Consider the following 6,581-nt stretch of genomic DNA (forward strand, 5'->3'; position numbering starts at 1 on the left):
GTATATGTTCATTTGTGCCACTATTTCTTTTTTTCTCTAATTGAAATGAAATAAGTTATCTGATATTTTGTCTCTTACTCCAAAGAACACCATGCATACATGACAATGTTAGTGTCTAAACTAGCCACTTCAGTCGCTAGCAAGTACAGTGGAAACTCAATAAAACGAGATCCTTCGGACCAAGACAATCTGTTCTTTTATATAAGATATTTTATTATATCAGTAGTCAATAACCAATACAACACAAAGGAAATAAATTCATTGGGACCACAGAAATTAATTTGTTTTATCAGGTATTTTGTAATCCTTATGTTGAGTTCCCACAGTATTTCCTATTTTAGAATACTGTGGAATCAAAACTAAGAGAACAAAGCAAACAATAATACCTTCCAATGCCATCGACATCACATGCAAAGAGTATGCTGATAAAGTGAGGAGAGTTTTAATGTAATGCAAACAGAATACATGTAGTTCCTTAGTGAGGGCAGTAAAAAGAAAATGAAGGACGAGGAACGCTCTGGGCATCTACAGGTTTCTCACAATATTGACCTCCACTCAATAAACAAAAACAAACACAAAAAACCATAACAAACACTGACAAGAAGACGTTGAAAATTTAACTCTATTTTGAGTGGGTTTTTGACAAATTGTGTGTTTATGGAGCTAAAATTTTTAGGAGGGCGACTCAGTATGGACATTGTATTGATACAGTGCACTCAACTTACAACAGACACTTGGTTATAACTTGGTGATATTGAAATTTTTGCCATGAACAAAGTCACTTCTGAGCCCCAGTGACAAAGGAAAACAACAGAAATGTGCTCATTTATATTGAAAAGCTGAAATAAAAAAAAAAACTAGATATATCGCTACGGCTACTGATATGCCTCCGCCATAATGCATGGTTCTCCTAATAGGTCTATAGTACAATGTCTTGACAATGTGTGATGACAGTTTCACACAATTGGCAAAATATTAAAATGACAGGTTGACACAAATGTGCTGAATGTTCACTTTCCTAGAACTAGGTTCAATTGGATGAATTATTAAAATGTCAGAGTGCAGGTATTTGGGGAACTGATGATTTTTACTTGACTTTTGACCCTTTTATAAGTTTATGCATGGAGTAATTTTCAAGGTATTGAGAAGAAGTATAATTTCAGTATCAAATGGGAAAATAGCATTATCTAAACCTGGCCTTTGACCTTTGACCTCACAGTTCCAAAGAGAATCACTGTTTGGTTGAACATGCATAAATATGTAAGTTTCATGATGATACCTTGAGTTACTTTCGAGATATGGAGGAAAAAGTGCAATTTAGCACTTTCACTTGACCTTTTACCTTTTGACCTTTGACCTTTTGGCAAGAAACTTCCCCAAAAATATATATTGGGTAATACATGCCATACATCAAGTTTTTAAAAAAAAACCTTCAGCCTATTGCATTTTAAGGAAAGTAGTGATATTTTGAGGAGTTGACCTTGACCTTTGACCCCCTGACCTTTGACCCATGACCCCCAACTTCCCTAGATAATCACTGCCCATCGGTACAAGCATAGGCCTATATACTAAGTTCCATGAAGATACCTTGAACCATTTGCGAGATATGGAGAAAAACATGAAATTTCAATTTTTTTTTCACAAAATAAACCTGTGGCCTTTGACCTTTGACCTTGTGACCCTAAAATCCACACAAAGTATTATCCCCCAAGGATATACCCTCATACCAAGTTTGATGTAAAACCACCACACGGTTCTTGAGATATCGACAAAAACAAAACGGGACGGACGGACGTACGGACGGATGGACGGACGGACGGACGGACAGACGGACGGACGGACGGACGGACGGACGACCTGAAAACATAATGCCTCCGGCCACTTCGTTGCGGAGGTATAAAAAAACAGAGCAGAAAAAATTGAGTCTCTGCATGGGCGAATGTTCACATTTTAGTGTGCTTGGGTAAAAATAGAAGTTGCTCTGCATTCACTCCCTGTCTCAAACAACATTCTGAGGAGAATGTGCATTATATTATATCAATCAGAAACGAAACACAAGAGTTCAGTAAGTATACAGTATACATGTACACATAGATGTTTATTAACTAAAAAATGAATAGGGTTTGTTACTACAAACATTCTTCAGACATTATTCCAAAGGTTTGTTTTTCTGGATGTTTGTCAATCCAAAAATGTTAGGAATCTTTGTTATTCCGAAGGTAGGAAGTTTAGCAACTCATATCTTCCACTCAACCCAACAAAAACAAAAAAAAAACAAAAACAAAAACACCAATTTGTTGAATAATTAAATGTATAAATTCTGGCCATACACAGGCCAGTGTTGAAACCAAATATGGAAGAAAAAAAACTGAGATGTCTAACAAGCCCAATTGCTTGAGGCCAGAGCATGAGATGGCATTTATTTCCAGTTTATCTAAAGGGTTTGTACAGCAGAGTAGCTGACATACTGATCCTACCTATGGATGAATTGGAGCAAGGAGCCAGTGGTGGTAGCAAAAGCTATACGCTACAAACTTTTCAATTGGCTAACATGGCAATCTCTCTCATCAACTTGGAGGAGTTTGAGTCGGGAGCCAGGGTAGGGGAGAAATTTACGGCAACAAAAGTTGAATGCTTGGGATAGAATTCAATGACGCCATGCTCGAGATCATGTGGACTTTGCGGGAGGAGGACTGGGGAACACTGAAGAAATACATTCTAACTCATCCCAGAAACTGAGCAAATTTACTGATGTTGAATTATTGTAATTTTTGTTAGCTTACTGCCTGTACCAAAAAAAACACAAAAACAAAAACAAAACAAAACAAAACAAAACAAAAAGCCCTGCATCACCCTCTCTACAAGTCTAAAAATTGGAATGACTGAAAGAAGGTCATCATAATGTATTTAATTGCTTGTGACCTTGTTGTTCAAATGATATAATTTGGCTTCAGCAGCGACTTAAAATCTTTGGTGTACATTGCACTGAACCCAAAATAAAGTATGTGTTGCCAAAACATGTTATTCTGGCCATTTTAAAACTTTCGTCAAAATCATGTAAATTACATCTAATCCACCAACACATACGTGCTGAACTACAGGTCAAATATTTTATTTATCAGTTGATCTACAGGTAATTCTTTGCTACATTAAAATGGTTGACTTGAATGTATCTTTTGTGATAAACTTGTTCTACAAAGTATGTAATGTTGATAAGGTGCCTATATTGGTTGGAACAAAAAGTTAACATCTTATGTAGATTTCATGTGTATTGTATTATTAGCTCATTTACACACATCCAAAATCAAAGCTAGGCTGCATCGTCGGTACTGTAGATTTCAATTATTCATGTCTTTTGCAGGGGCCGCTAACCCCCTTCCCCCCCCCCCCCCCCCCCCCCACACACTTTTTAGGCTATTAAGGAAGGAAAAAACAACTTTGTACCAAAATGAAAACAAAAAAATTAATTACAAAAGAAAGTTATACGTATTTGTACTGGATCGCATTTCCTGGCTCATACTGATTCTTTATTTAATGAACTTAAAACATTGAAGGTTTTTAATTTGAATATTATTCAAGTACAGGCTGTAGCAGTACTTATGTTTAAATATATTCATGATCAACTTCCATCATCGTTTAATAACATGTTTAGGTTTAATACTTCTGTCCATTCGTACCCTACTCATATATGTAGAAATTTCCATCTTTTGAATCCCAAATTATTAGTGACACATAAATCTATCAGACATTCGGGTCCAGACATTTGGAATAATCTCCCGGACAATATAAAGTCTTGTTCAAGTATTTATTCTTTGAAAGCTTCACTAAAATGATATTTGATACAATCATATTCTCCCCACTCATCAAGATAACAAATATTTATGGTAAATGATTGTTGTTGTTTTTTTCTCAATCTCTATTTTCTTCCTTCAAATGCATCTTGCACTCACACCTGAAACTACACTGTACCCACCTGATCACTTTCCTCCAAGAGAGTTGTGTCGTCAGATAGTCCTTTTATGAGGCCCCCATCCATTTCAAGCTTAATCGCTTATGATGGTGGTCTCCTGCGGATCTCTGTTGTTTACTGAAAAATACTGTATATTTTATTTCATGTTTCTGTGTATCTACATTGCTCAATGCAATCACCTATGTGTATCTATTTGTGTACTGTTATCGATTTATTTCACTGCACTTGCTATTCTTTGTCTTTGTACTTTTGAAATTTGTATTCAAATTGTATCTGATTGAATGCACAAATAAATAATTGCTCCATCATACATCATCCTTGGACCAAGTTTGGTGAAAGTTGCTTCATCCAGTTTTGAGTTATCACGTAAAGAGATAAATTTGAGGATTTGACCTTGATCTTTGACCTTTGACCTCTGTCCGATTTCACTCAAAAACTAATCACGTATTTGTCCCATCATACATCATCCTCGGACGAAGTTTGGTGAAATTTCCTTGATCCAGTCTTGAGTTATCGCGTAAACGGAAAATATTTCATGATTTGACCTTGACCTTTGACCTTTGGCCTTAGCTGATTTCACCCAAAATCTAGTCAAGTAACTGCCCCATCATACTTTATACTTGGACCAAGTTTGGTAAAATTCCAGTCAATATAACTCAAGTTATCGCGTAAACAAACGCGGACGTACGTACGTATGTACGGACGGACGGACAACCTGAAAACATAATGCCTCCAGCACCACTTCGTGGCGGAGGCATAATCAAATCAAATCAAATCAAATCAAAAGCATTGAAAAGACATGACGTTCTGACAAATGACAGCCCAGATACATTCATTAGAGCTATCGGCAAAAGAGCAGTGAGAGAAAAGATAAAGAAACTTGAAAGACAGTTTAGAAGAACAATTTGATGAATGGCAACGCACCTCCATAGAGGAAGGGGAAAAAGCTGGAAGACAGAACTGAAGGCTGAAGACCCTTCATCGGCAACAACTAGTCACCTACCAGACAGTCAAGATCGGGATACCACATTCCTTTTCCTGTCCAGACACCAAGATCTCCATCTAGACCAGCAGAGAATGAAGGGCAAAGATCTCCTCATCCTCATCGAGTAGTGGATCAATCAGATGTTCTACATCAGAACCAGGCGCAGAATGGAAGAAATCTGATGGAGACCCTCTTCATTATTTTGAGTTTATGAGTATGCTCATTTGACAATGTCATTGGTGGATACACTCTTGGTGATGGGGACAAAGCTTATAAATCGATTCTAGTGCTGTGTAAGTGAGGCCAAGAGAAGTATTACAGTGCTGCACGGTCATGGTTCCACAGCTTGGGTACCGGTACCAATGGGCCAGAGAACTGTTGCAAGAACCCTTTGGCTGCAAATACAAGATTGGTGAAGCTTGGATGAAGCAGATCACCAATGACCCAGTGTGGGTACCATGCCAATTATGACAGGACAGATATTTGCTGACTGCAGCTGAAGATATGTGTGGAGACTTTGAATGCACTGAATCTCACACAGGAGATGAGTGGTCAGCGTGATCTCCTCAAGGTGGTAGAGAGACTACCATTCTACCTGAAGGGCAGGTGGTTGAAGATGGTCCGAGACAACATGTATTCTGGCACTTGTCCTGACATCATGGACATAGTGAAGTTTGTGTCTGCTGCTGCAGAAGAAGCTAATGACCCAGTTTTCAGGGAGATCACCATGACATCTAAATCAGATGCAGCTAAGCTTAATTTCTAGAAGCGGCCCAATAAGAGTAGCTATTTAACAGTTGCCACAGAGAAGGCAAAGCCTGCAACAGTTCAACCAAAGAAGTGCATCAAGTGCAGTCAAGCTTTTTGGATGTGACAGCTTCAAGGCAAGGACGCCACAAATGAGCTTGAAGTTCACTCAAGACAGCAAGCTCTGTTTCAACTGTTTACAATTAGGCCGCAGCAGCAGATTTTGCACATTAAAGACACATGTTCTGATATGGGATGTCACAGGAAGCGATCCACGTTCCTGCACACACAGGAATACGCACTATTGGCAACAAGAAGTTCGTCACAGACTGAAGATGAAGAACCCTCGTCAACAACAACAACACAAACACAGATCAAATCAATCAGCACAAAGTGGGTTAATCAAAAAAAAAAAAAAACTACCACAGGAACAAGGAGATGTACCCTACTCACACAGTTGTAGTTACAGTCAGAGTTAGGGCACAAGGAAGAAATGCATTTGTCCATACTTATACATTATTGGACTCAGGATCTACCAGTACATTTTGCATGGAAGAGTTAGCTGTACAACTAAATGGTTACTCAAGGAAACAGAGTCTCAGTTTAACAAGAGACCCGCGGGTCTAGCGCTCACCTGAGTATCGCAAGTTCACCTTTTACGCAGTCACTAATCTAAATTATTCACAGCTCTACCAAAATTTGACGAGGCATTCTCAAGTGGAAGATGAAAATGTACAATAAGGGCCCAATTTTTTCAAGATTCCTTAATTTGGGGGAATTGGGGCCCCCTGGGGCCCTCTGGGTGGGGCATGGTGCCCAGTTTGATAAATTGAGATCCTGACCACCTAGGGATGCTACCTGCCAAGTTTGACAAAAATC

The sequence above is a fragment of the Diadema antillarum genome, unplaced genomic scaffold, assembly GCF_040938485.1.
Source record: "Diadema antillarum isolate AM-2024a unplaced genomic scaffold, OU_Dant_1.0 scf00000075, whole genome shotgun sequence".
NCBI lineage: Eukaryota > Metazoa > Echinodermata > Echinoidea > Diadematoida > Diadematidae > Diadema > Diadema antillarum.